The sequence below is a fragment of the Macrotis lagotis genome, chromosome X, assembly GCF_037893015.1.
Source record: "Macrotis lagotis isolate mMagLag1 chromosome X, bilby.v1.9.chrom.fasta, whole genome shotgun sequence".
Taxonomy (NCBI): Eukaryota; Metazoa; Chordata; class Mammalia; order Peramelemorphia; family Peramelidae; genus Macrotis; species Macrotis lagotis.
This window is the reverse complement of record NC_133666.1, coordinates 538,886,909-538,901,338: the sequence shown is the minus strand read 5'-3', so window position 1 is coordinate 538,901,338 and position 14,430 is coordinate 538,886,909.

Genomic DNA, 14,430 nt, shown 5'->3' with positions numbered 1-14,430 from the left:
TACAACTCAGAAAAATAATAGTTTAAATACTGATTCAAATTCAATTTTATCTGGGTTGCATAAGGAATGACAAAGCAATGGAGAAATAAATGAAGCATGTATAATAAAGTTGATATTGTTGTAATAAGAATGTATGCAAAACTAAATTTCTACCAAAATTACAATATTCATGTAACTTTTTATATTAACTAGATTGGATGAAGTAGTTCTATAATAAAATATGAATATTCAAATGATATTATTTTCATTCTTTTTTCAGTCAGGTTCATTTTTTCTTATAATGTAAAAAAACAAACAGATGTCATGCAGAAGAAGCCAGAAGATCACAATTCCAATGTTAGTTCTTCTGCTTACTAGCTTTGAGACTGTGTACAAGTTAATTAAACTCTCTAAGCCTCTTATGACTCCTATGTAAAATGGCATAATAAAATATGCAAGTGTTGAAAAGAAAATGCCTTGTAAACTGCAAAATGTTACATAACTTTGAGCTATTATAACATTTTTACAATTATGGGCTCAGAGGCAGTAAGAATAATATAATGTGCAATTTAAAACTTTGAAATATTTCAAGGAAAGTAGATTACAATAATATAGAATGTATTTCAGAAGCTAATACACATCATAGCTATCATAATTACCAAGAGTTCTTCATGAAATCATTGAATTCTAGAGTCAAAGTGAATTCTTCTAGGAAATTGAAATAGCATTGTAGCAACTAGTACTCAAGTCCTTAGTCTTTGTAAGCTAATACTCTTCTCCCTATACTATACCATTATTCCCATATTGTCACAAATGGTAATAATCTTAGTTCCTGATATTATTCAAAAGGCAGAGTCCTTTAGTACTTTATTTTCCTATAAAGAATGACATTTATGGGATAGCTAGGTGGCACAGTGGATAGAACACCAACTCTGGAGTCAGGAGGACCTGAGTTCAAATCCATCCTCAGATGCTTAATAATTACCTAGCTGTGTGGCCTTGGGCAAGCCACTTAACCCCACTGCCTTGCAAAAACAAAACAAAAACAAAATAAAAAGAATGAATGACATTTAGACTTGAATTAAAATTGTTTCAAAGTTAAATAGAACACATTGGGCAGTCATAATTTCCCTCCAAAGGTTATAATAATAATAATAATAATAATAATAATAATAATAATAATAATGATAATGATAATGATAATAATAAGTAAACTTTAAAGTTAGCAAAATACTTTATAAATACTAAATCATTTTATCTTTACAACAATTCTTAGACATTGTTTTATAGTACTGCTGTCAATGAGCCACCATCTAGTGTACTCACTATTGTTTATAGAGTAGTCAGAGTTAATTCTCCCTTCAAAATGGATATTCACTAACCTGATATAATAAGAATAGATGGTATTAAAATATTTCCCTTAAAATCCGGGACACAGTACTTTATACACATTTTAGAGCTCAAGGGAACATTGAATCTTAATGATAATATATATGCTAAAATATAACTCACAACTAATCAGATCAAAGTTCTTCTCACTTTCTGTATAGTTCTAAAGGTATATGACCTAACAGAACATAGGAGCAGCCTATCCTTAGATACTGTCATTTTCTGGGACATTGTATCAAGCTTATTGTTATTATTATTATTACCATTTTACAGATAAGGCAATGACAGGTTAGCTAACTTACTCAGGGGCACCATAACTAATAAATGTCTCAGACCAGATTTGAATTTATGTCTTTCTGACTTCAATTCCACACACTTTTGAATAAGCCACATATTGTCATGGAGAATGAATAGCCACTATTGGAGAATAGTGTAGTAACAATTATTGGTGGGGGGTAGAGTTTGGAAAAATTCAATGATTCTGTGATTGCTTATTGCTGTCCTTCATCCCCCTTCTCTTGATATTATTATTTGAAGATACGTCTAGAGTAAATAAACCCTTTACTTTCCCTAAGAACTTGTAAACTCTATACATTATACAGTTTGCTAATAATAATCACAATCTACTAAATTCTTTGAAATTTTTTAAAACATGATTTTGCTTTAAAAAAGATGATACCTATTTAAAAAAAAATATAGGGAAAGAAAAAATAAAATTATCACTTTTTCCAAATGATATTAGTATACTTAAGAAACAATAATATTCAACTAAAAATAATTGAAACAATAATTTTAGCAAAGTTGTAGGATGCAAAATATATATAAATATATATACATATATAATATATATACATATAAATCATCAGAATGCATGTGTATTACCAATAAAATTCAACAGGAAGACATAGAAAGAGGAATTCTATTTAAGTGATTATAGAATTTTAAAAAATTGAATATTTACCTGCATCAATAAATACAGAAACAATATGAATACAACTATAACAGTCTTTACAATAAAAAAGATCTGAATAATTGTATAAATATTATTTAAAAATAATCATTAACCATTCCAATATAATTGAGACGCTGAGTATATAGGTAAAATGCTACAATTAGAAAAAATAATAAAGAAATTCATCAATCAATGAAATTCATCAAAAGTCAAGAATCTCAAGAGAAATAGTGAGAGAACTAACTATCTAAAATCTTGAACTAGATAAGAAAGCAGCAATCATCAAAACAACCTAATATTGAATAAAAAATATAAAGGTTGATCACTGGAACAGATTAGATAACATAAAAAAGGAAATGAATTTAGGAGCTTATGGTAAGCAATTATTTGATGTAGTGACTAAAGCACTGACACTGGAGTCAGGAAGGTCTGACTTGCTTAACTCTAGAATTCTGGGCAAGGCACATAACTACTCTGCCTCAGTTGCTTTTCTGTATAATGAAGATAATGGGGGTAGCTAGGTGCTTTAAATTAATATTTTTTAAAAAATATATAATGAAGATAATGATAGAACTCATTTCATGGATTTATTGTAAGGCTCAGACAAAATAATCTATGAAAATGTTTAGTGCAATTTTTGGACATAGTAGGTACTTAATGAATGTATATTTTCTTTTCTAAACCCCAATGTACAATAAAGTCAAAGATCCTATCTGGTGGGAAAAGGATGAGACTTTTGTATGAAAATATGTAAAGCAGCTCTTTTTTTTGCAATTACAAAGAACTGAAAACTCAAGAAATGTTTATTATTTTGGTAATGACTGAATAAATCATATTATAGGAATAGGATGAAATATTATTGTTCTATAAGATGCTGAAAAAATTTCAGAGAAACCTGGAAAAATTTAAAGAACTGATTCAGAATGACATAAACAGAACCTAGAGAAAAAATTATTAGTAGACATTAGATACCAGTATTGTTAAAATAATTCTGAATGAATTAAGAATATTCTTCTACACAGTGAAAATTTATAATTAAAGAGGATCAGTATGAAGAATGCCAGTTACCTCCTAAGAGAAACATGATAGACTAAAATATACTGAAATACAGAAATTTATCGATATGACCACTATAGGAATTAATTTTGCTTGACTACTTTTTTATTATACAGGTTTCTTTGTTTGGATGATTTTTCTGATACTGTGATATGGTAGAGGTTGAGGGAAAGAAGGTGTCAGGAAGAAAAAAAAACTTGATAATATTTTAAAAGAAAGAACATAAAAACATAAAAATAAAGGAGTGCTTAAAAGCAAAAATGCAAATGTTTTTTGAAGCTGGGTCTGTTTTTAATGACTTTATTATTAATAATAAATAGCAAATCTCCACAGGATTAAAAAAATGGTTTTTTGTTTGCTTTTTTAAGTGGGAACATAGACTTTCAAAGTCTCCTTCCTTGGCAAAATTGAACATTAAAATCTATAGTCTGTCAGAACCATAATGAATATGAGATTATCTTGGAGCAAGGAAAATCTTAATTCAAATCCTAATTCTGGTACATACCTCCTATTTAACCTTTAAAAGTCATTTAACTTCTCAATGCATTAGCCAACTCTTAATACCTTTAAATAGAAGATTAAAGGTAGAGAAGTGTTCCACTACCTACACCTTAATGATTGTGCTTATATATCTTCTAGGGCCTCTCTTTTGAATTGATCAATAAGTTGAAGGTGAGAATTATGTGTGAAAATTTCCTAGATGATAAATCAATGAATCAAGCACATAAAACAGGTGAGAATCAATTCTTAATCAATTTAGTGGAAATGTATTGTTTTTTATCTACTTAATGAAATCAGAGAGGACAAATGTATTGGGATTGATGAAAGAATTTTACACATTTCTGTATCTACTCATATCAGTGAAGGGATTTACACACGAAGACAATAATATTTGGGAGCACATATGTTAAGACTATACCATAAGAGAAAATATGAGACCAGAAAGAGTGCCATATTCCCTCCTATCTCTACTGATCAAAGAAAGACTTGAGAAATTTGATAGGCTGGGCTTTCCATCAATACTTATGACAATGTCCCAGAAGAGTAATGGTCAATGACAGCATTTAAAGAGGCTGCTTCTGGATTATATGAGAACAAAGACCATTAGAGCTGGCAGAGAGCTACACCTAAGGAAAAGTTAATGAGGACTTCACAAAGAGAGACTGGGGAACAGAAAGATTCCTATCTGTCTGGGAGCTATGAGCTATCTGGATATAAGCAATGTCATTTATAAACTCTAAGAATTAGTCAACTTTCTCTTGAATTCTTTATGTGCTTGTGGGGTAGTCTGTTGCAAATTTTAGAGGAAACACTTTTATGCTATCTGTTCTTACTATACCATCTTAGTAAATATCCATTTTGAAGAGCTAATTAACTCTGGCTGACCAACTGACTGATAAGCAATAGAGACTACTAAATGAGTGCTCATGGAAACAGTACTAGAAAACCACCTCCAATACTGTACGCTTATCCTTTGAAAACTTCAGTGAAAAGTCATTAGTGGGGATGTCCATCAATTGGGGAATGGTTAATCAAGTTATGGTACATGAATACTATAAAATATTATTGTTTTATAAGAAATCATAAATGGTTGGATTCTAAAGAAGCATGGAATGACTTACAGGATCTGATGCTGAGTGAAAAAAACAGAACAAAGAGAACAATGCATGAATTAAGAACATTAGGAGATGATCAACTTTAATGGAAGCAGCTCCACTCTGTGTTTCAGAGAGTTAGGACAACTGTAGGACAATGTTATCCCCATCCAACTCTTCAGAATCTGAATAACAATTTATAAGAATTATCTCTTATGTATCTCTTTCCCTTGGTCCCAATCTCTCATATCAAAAATGACTAATATTATAAACATGTGTAACCAAAATATGTATATGCAATGCTAACATGCCTGTTTATCTCTGAAGGGAGGGGGATAAAAAGGGAGAGTGTAAGGAAATTTTGTGATTTCAAAATATATTTGTGCATATCTATGAAAATAAAAAATAAATAAAATTTTTATAAAAGAAAAAGAAAAGTGGTTAGAGACCCTCTGGAAGTCTATTAGTGCTACTGAAAGTTGGGAAAGTAAAAGGAAAGGGGCTACTCAGAAAGGATGGTAATAAGCCTTGTTTCTTCACCAGATTATTCCCTGTCTCAGTGAAATCACAAGTACGATCATTATCCTTTTCCCTACCTTCTAGTGAATTGGCTTGCCCACAAAACATCTGTTATTTACTATATTTACTTGTTCTTCATTAACAAAGACCATGACATCCAATGAATAATGACATGACTAGCACATTATGTTTACTATAGCTAGGGAAACATTATACAAAGACATCCTTCTCACTGCCTTTTCAGAATCTTTTTGTCCCATGTCCTGATTTGATAGGAAATAGGACTTCTGGTAATAGTCTGGATGCTGTGGGAGTCTTGACCTTATGGATATGCTTCCCTCCCACATCAGTGAAGCACCATGGCATTCCAACAATGCCAGGCATAACACCAGCATGGTGAGGTTTTTTTTGCCTAAAGATTTGTGGCAGCAAAGAATAACTCACCTGTCTCTTGATAATCTATTCATCAGAAACCTCATTGAATTCTTCTATTTGACTCTCCAAACAAGTTGAAAATAACAACAGGGATAGCTTCACATCTAATTTACCAAAAGGTTTGATCTCTCAAAATTGGAGGACTGAAAAGAACCAATGGAAATTTAAAGAACCCACACCACTATCCACTTCAACCTAATCCTGTATTTGGGGTATTGACTATTAATCTCAAGGTCAGATCTTCTTTAATTTCCTTTCAGTCCACCCAGTAAAATTAAAATATAGAACACAATTTGTCTCTAGGGAGTAATGGACCAGCACCTTTACTATCTACTTCATCAGAATCCATATTTTGCAATAATCCTAGTCAGGAACTAAATTCATCAAATGATCATCACTTCAATTCACTATAGATTGCACCTCCAGCAGATGTTCCGATTGCTGGCTCATTAATCTGAATCGCAGACTTAGTGCTGAAAGGGCTTGTCTGTCCGTGATATTCATCAACGCAAGCTCAATTCCATCTGCTTATGAGATGCCTGTATTTTCTAGAATGAAACCATGAGGAAAATGAATCCAAATGGCTGAGTACCTTCCACCATGCCTGAGCACTTACGTTTTATTCAGGCATGAAAAACATTGTGCTTCCCTTTTGCAAAAACGAGTAAGTTATTTCAAGTTTAAATTATACACATGCACCAAGTTCAAGGTGCAAATAGAAGAGATAGTAGGGCGAATTTGTCTCAAAATTACTTTGGTTTGAATCAAAAGGTATGGTGTTGTGCTAGAATAAGAACTGACAGATCTTGGAATCAAAAGAACTGACTTTGAACTCTGACTTATCGGTCGTATGATTTTGCACAGGCTGCTTCTCTGATACACGCTTTCCTTATCTATTATCTAAGGATAATAGTATCAACATTATCTACCTTGTGATTAATAGCAAATGAGATCATTGATGTAAATTAATTTATAACTCTAAAGAGATTAATTTAAGAATTTAATTTGAGGGGGTGGCTAGGTGGCGTAGTGGATAAAGCACCAGCCTTGGAGTCAGGAGTACCTGGGTTCAAATCCAGTCTTGGACACTTAATAATTACCTAGCTGTGTGGCCTTGGGCAAGCCACTTAACCCCATTTGCCTTACAAAAAAAAAAAACCCTAAAAAAAGAATTTAATTTGAAAAATTAAGAAATGATCATTATTAACAGAAATTTAGAATTCTATCATGAGAAGAACTGGAAGATCAACCAGTCCAATATTCTCAATTTAGAGATAAGGAAATTCAGGTCACACTTGAGAAATGGTCACATTTAAGTTGGGTCCAGAATAGGGACTTGAATAGAATCTGAGTTTCCGTAACCTGATTTAAAGATCTTAATATGACCTTAGCAAAGTATGAGGTCAAAAAATCATATCCAAAGAGATACTTTAGGCTACCTACTCGTCCAAAGATATAGAAGTCTATTCTGTAGATTAGAAATGCAACATTCCCATTAGTGAAAAGGTAGTGATTAAGACATTGTCTCTTAGTTCTAGTCAGTCAGTCACTCCTTCAACATTTATTAAGCACCAACTTCCATTTAAGTCAGTGTGCTAAGAATGGAGGATACAAATTAAAGTAAAAATAGTCCCTCTAATTGAGGAGTCCACATTCTTTTGGGGGTTGGGATGGCGCTGGGATGGGGAGCAAAATCAATCTATGTGTGCGCAAGATATGTCTAAATGTTCTATTATTTAAGGTGGAAGAAATTCAAGAAAGCAAAAAAAAAGTTCTTAGTCTAATAAAATAAATAATTATGATTAGGAAAAATGCAAAAATTAAATTAAAGCTTTGTTTTATCTTCCTTTTCTAAGTCATACTTATATTTTGTGCATAATGTCCACATAATGAACGTGTGTGGAATTTAAATGATAAAAACTTGCAATTGGAGATTACTTTGAAATGTTATACTCTGACCCTTCCTATGTCAGTTACAAGTCTGCATAATGGAAAATATTTCCTTCAGACCATCCAAATGAATGTCTTAATAACTGACCTGATATTAACCTATTTTCATTTGAAACAAACCTCTTAGAGAAATTTTGTTGAACATAATTCTTAGTTAGAAACATGAATATATTTGTACATATTCACCTACATATATATGCATGGATGTATATTAGGGTGACAAATTATGTTCAGGGAAGACTAGTATTTCTGATATGAGGACTGCTGAGCTCTTTTCAGGATGGCTTTCAATCATTTCTGTCTACCTGATCTAACTGTGACTGCAGTATGCACAATGTTCACATTCTGGTGAGCCCTTTCAGCAGGCAGGCTAAACCAAGTTGAGGGTAACTGGGCAGGGGGAGTCTCAAATCCTTTGATGATTTAAGGGGTCTTTATCCCAAGTTTGTGAAGGCTTGCTAGTGGAATGAGTGGATAAGAACTCTTTATTCCAAAGCTATGAAGGTAATTTTAGTCATCCAGAATTATATGCTTATCCTCTTTGACATATTGATAATAAGGGTCTTCTGGTTTCTCAAACTTTCCCAGTCATTAATGGAGAAATAAGGTTATGTGCTTGCTTCCATGCTTTTTAGCATGTTGTTTTCAGCCAAATTGTCAAATGACTTCAATGAGGAGAACTATAGCATCCTGGTCAACTACAACACTGATGGCAAATTCTTCAAATAAAAAAGGCTAGAAGTCAAGACCAAAATAGCAGGAGTGTATGTTAAATGATTTTCTGTTCCCAGATGATTTTTCACTCAATGCAATCTCTAAATCTGAAGGTAAAAAAATATTATGTATCAATTATCTGCTACTTATATTAATTTTGGCCTACCAATTAATACCAAGAAAACACAGTTGCTCCATCAGCCAATACCGTAACATCCATATGTGAAATCATCAGCTGCAGCAAATGTAGAAGTTTTGAATATTGTGGAAAATTTCACTTATCTTGGAAGTATACTTTCTGGGGATGCACACACTGATAATGAGGTTGATACCTGCATTGCCAGAGTTAGTTCATTATATGTGGGGCTCCACAGAAAGTGTAGGATTTTTCGAAAAGGTATTGGACTGACTACCAAACTGAAGGTCTACAGAACTGAGGTGCTGATTGCATTGCTGTATGCTTGTGAAACCTGGACAGTATACCAGCATCAGACCAGAAGCTCCATTTAAATTGCCTTAAGAAGATTCTGAGGATCATCTGGCATGAGATACCAGATAATGAGGTCCTTACTAAAACTAAATTACCAAGTATTCAATCTCTACTACAGAGAATACAGCTGATGATCTGGCCACATTGTTCGAATGCCAAACATGTGCTTGCCAAAAAGACTATTTTATGGAGAACGTAAACAGGATAAGTGCTCACAGGGGGTCAGAAAAAAGTGACACAAGAACACTTTCAATGTCTCTCTTAAAACCTTTGGAACTGATTGTGTGTCACAAAACTGGTATAGGATCACCCAGCATGCCCTCATCAGAGAAGATGCTATAACCTATGAACAAGGCAGAATTGATATAGGAAATGGAAGATGTAAAAGTTAAGAAAATCTACTCCAGATGTTCACATGGCCTATTTATACCAACTGTATTGGTCTGCACACTGTAAGATTCTTTTTTTGCCCCCACATTTTATTTTTTTTTTATTTTCATCCATTTGTACATGCATATTTCCAAGTTACAAAATTTCCCTCCACCCTTCTTTCCCACCACCATCCCTTCAGTAGTGAACAGTCAGGTCAGCATTTTATATACATATTTTGTTAAACATATTTATAAATTAGTAATTTTGGGTATGAAGAATTAGGATTAAGGGAACGAGATACAATAAGAGAAACTTTTTAAAGTATTCATCAAATTCTGTAGAGGTAGTTTTTTTTTTCTGTTTTGTTTTGTTTTGTTTTGCTTCCTCTGGTTGGGGATAATATAATCCTTAACCAGTTTAATACAGTTGTCCAAGCTCTCTGGACTGTCAAGAGGAGTTGCATTCATCAAGGTTGTTCATCTCATAATGTTGTTGATGTGTATGTACATTGTTCTATTGACCCTACTCCCTTTGCTCAACATCAGATCCTGTAAGTCACTCCATGCTTCTCTAAAATCCAACCATTTGTGGTTTCTTATAGAACAATAATATTCTATAGTATTCATGTACCATAACTTGTTTAGCCATTCCCCAATTGATGGGCATCACCTCAATTTCAAATTCTTTGCCACTACAAAAAGAACTGCTATGAATATTTTGGAACACGTAGTACTTATCATTTTTAACAATTTCTTCTGGATATAGTCATAGAATTGGAACTACTGGGTCAAAGGGTATAAACAGTTTTATTGTTCTTTAGGCATAGTTCCATATTTCTCTCCAGAAAAGTTGGATCCATTCACACACACACTGTAATGAAAGACAACAATCATGCATATTAATAAAATACACATGTAAGAACCTAGAAGATTGTGAATATTATGGTAGATGCTAAATGTATATTGAAAGGGATTTAATTAATAAGGGAAGTTTGCAACTTAATCTTATTTTATAATTGATTATCATTCACAAGGATGGCAGGATTTATTCACTCACCCTTACTTAGTCAATTTTAATTTTGACTGATATGCAAACTATTATTATGGACCTACTCATGATTCCCTTTCATTTTTCTCCTATTCTTTTTTTTAAGGCTTTTTTTTTTGGCAAGGCAATGGGGTTAAGTGGCTTGCTCAAGGCCACACAGCTAGTTAATAATTAAGTGTCTGAGGCTGGATTTGAGCTCAGGTACTCCTGAATCCAGGGCTGGTGCTATATCCACTGCGCCACCTAGCCACCCCCAATTTTTCTCCTATTCTTAAATGCAGTTAGAGTCACTTAACTAATGTTGGCAAAATGCTTAAGGTTTTTAAAACATTATATTTTTAATTAATTTTATACTCAATATAAGCCTATCAGATCATTTTGAACATGTGTAAACTGAGTCACAAAAAAAATCATAAGCAACTTACCATACCTATGCATCTAATGGGATTATAAGTGACTTGTCTAAGACTATTCTACTAACAAGCATCAGAGGCAGGATTTGAACTTAGCTATTTCTGATTCTGATGAGCTATCTAACTCCTTTTCTAAATATTTAAGCACGTATAATATCCCTGAGTCCCACCTATATCTTTTCCAGTCCCTCAAAATATCTTACCATCTCCTAATTCATTCCACTTGAGTCACTGACCAATCTCCATTGGTTTACATAATACTTTGTGTTGTCTAGTACTACATTTTTCATCCAGTACCATTACTGCTTTCTATTTCATTTCATGCCATTTATTTAAACAATGTACATATTTCTTACATCACTTCCAATTGTTATTTTCCCCTGCCCAAATTTCCTATGAGTTTTGATTTAACACATGACTGAATCAGTTTACAAGAAAGTCACTCATGATAATCTTTTGCTTCTTTAATTTTGTAGGATCTGTTTAGGTAAACTGGGAAGAGCTAAAAAAAAGTTGTTAAAAAACTTCAATTTTATAGAAAAATTCTTAAAAGTTAATGATTTAGATTTTTTTCTTTCTTTCTCTTAACCATGATAAAACAACTCAGGTGAATATCAACACATGAAAGGAAATTGCCTAAAGTTATAAACAATAAAGTAATCTTAGATCAGTGAGTATCAGTATTTATAATGAGAAATTTTATGTATTAAAGTCTCATTGTCTCATAATTTACTCATTTGTTCTCCACTTTTTTCATCATATGATTTTATTGAGGAATTATATTTAAATGAGAATGGAGAAGATGAAACATACAATTTACTCTTGGGACTCAATTTAAAATATGTAAAGTTCACGAATCAATAGAATTAAAACAGTTATTGGATTTAAATATTACTAGATTGGGAGGAATTGATGGCCTGGAACAAAGGCTACTTAAAATGAGAACACATTATATAGCTAAAGCATTAGCTTAAAATAAGAAAAATATTTTTAGCAACTAATATACCTACAAATTGAAAAACTATTATCATGATTCTTCTCCATTATGGAATAAATATAAGGAGATTAGAAAATGTAGACTAATATTCCTAATATGTTCAACCCAAAGAATGATATTATGTAAAATGAAAGGTGACCAGAAAAGTTTCCAAGCAATATAGATTGCACAAAGACTAAATTTGGAGTTTTCCAAAACACCAGAAGACCTAGTGTCTTTTGGGTAGTTTTACAGGAATGCTGAATCTTTTTCTCATATTTTTCAACTATCTAAAATTGAAACTATACATTGTGGTTAAAGTTCCTACTACCACGACAAGATTTTTTTTTTCCAGTAATAAGCTATGGAGATTATTTCCAAAGTGCTTAATATGTTCTATCAGGATCCAATGAGGTAAAAGTCACCATCCTTTTGAAGAGATGGAAGACCACTAATTTTTGCCATATGCCCTGTCTCTGTACCCTGAAAATAATAGCCCTCCCCTACCTTCTATTCCAGCACTACAAAGCACCTTATCCAGTTGAAAGACATTTTGCTAGTCACTGAATATTTTACAAGTATATGACATGTTTCTTGTCCTTAAAGTATTTACATTTTAACTAGGAAGGTGAACTATGTAGACAAAGTCTAAATAATACAAAACAAGGTATGAAATGGCAAAGAATGGTCTGCATATGCAGTCCAAAGAGAAATTGTATTATTGTCAATTTTGATTCGTACCAAGTCAAATTCTACTCAGAATACAAAAGGCAATCTGCTAACATCTCAACAACAATAAGTTTGGCTTATAGATTGGAGAAAATGAATCTACAATTAAAATTACTGATATGTCTCAATTAATTATGATAAGAATTATTCATTTTTGTGTCCGTACATAGTATAACACCTATTATACTACAGTAAGCACTTAATAAGTGCTTTTTTTATTGCCACAGATTAAGGTACATTGTGAAAAGTCAAAATACATTTATAGAAAATTATTCTAAGAGGGTCTTTTTCCTTTGATTCTGTCCATATCAGTCAAAAATTTCATGACATGGAAAACTAATATTTGGATGATAACTTCCTTGGGAAATGAAATGAGAATTTGCTTTAGTTGAAAAGGTTTAAGGGTTTCCTGGTATATTTTATTCTAATATGGAAATTTATTCTAATATGGAAGCATTAAATAAGTTGACAGGTATCTTTAAAGTAGGTAGTCTTTCTGCTAAAGAAAATATTCTTAGGTACCTCAGTTACTTTGAAAGAGACATAGTTTAATTATTTTTGGTAAACTAAATAAAATACATATAAATAGATCTACAAATTCAAATGTATTATTAATGATTACATAATTTCTTTACTTGAAATTGAGTTATTCAAGTCTCAGCACACTTTGGGGGCAAGAAGAGCGTTCTCAAAGATGACATGTCAATGTCTCAGGTTTTGCTTCTTCTAACTTTCAGCTATGCTGATCTCTAAGGGATACACTCTTTCCATTATTTATCAATTGATTCTTAAAACTGGATAGAGAGTGCAATATGGCTATTATTTCCACCAATTAGGGAACAGAGATGATCCAGTCTCCAATGTTGAGGTTATCTAATGTTGAGAGTTCCAGTTAAGAGGGTTTTAGTTTAAGAGTTGGAAACAAACATCCTAAAGATTCTCCCTCCCTCCTACCTCACCCCATGCTGTTGAAAAGACAAGTAGCAGACAGTGCAGGGTACTCAGTTTAGATCAGAAAAACAACTTTGTATAAACAATACATATATATATATATATATATATATATATATATATATATATATATATATAAATTAACTAGCAAAGTACTAGAATTAAGGTGGATCAGGAAAGTTCCGTATGAAGTCTGATTCGAACTAGAACTAGAAGGAAGTCAAAGAAATCAGGAGGTTGAGACCAAAGGAGACAAATATAAAGGAAACCAGTGAAAATGCAGAGTTGGGAATTGTATGCCTTTTTTGAGGAATAGCAAGGAAGACAATGTGTCAGGAGGATAAGAAGTAAGAAGACTAGAAAAGGGGATGGGAGGTGGAATAAAGTGATGAAGGGATTTGAACATTAAACATTGAACTTCACATTTGATCCTTTTGGTGATATGAAACCACTGAAGATTTATGAGCAAAAGAGGTGACATGATGAAACCTGTGATTTAGATATATTGCTTTGGTAGCTGAGTGCAGAGTGGACTAGAGAAACTTATAGCAGAAAGACCACTCTAGAGACTATTGAACAGTCTAAGCAAGATGTGAGAAAGGACAATTCCAGGATAGTGATAGTATCAGATCAGAAAACAGGGCAAATGCCAGAGATAGTCCAAAAAGTGTTAATTGATATACCTTGGGGAAAAAAATGTGGATATTGATAGGAAGAGAATAAGGAATCAAGGATGATACCTAGATTTATCACCTGGATGAGCTTGAATAACTGAAAGAATTATGGCATGATATAGTAAGGAAATGAGAAAAAAATATTGTGAAAAAAAGATAGAGTTTACTTTTGGGCAACTTGAGTTTAAG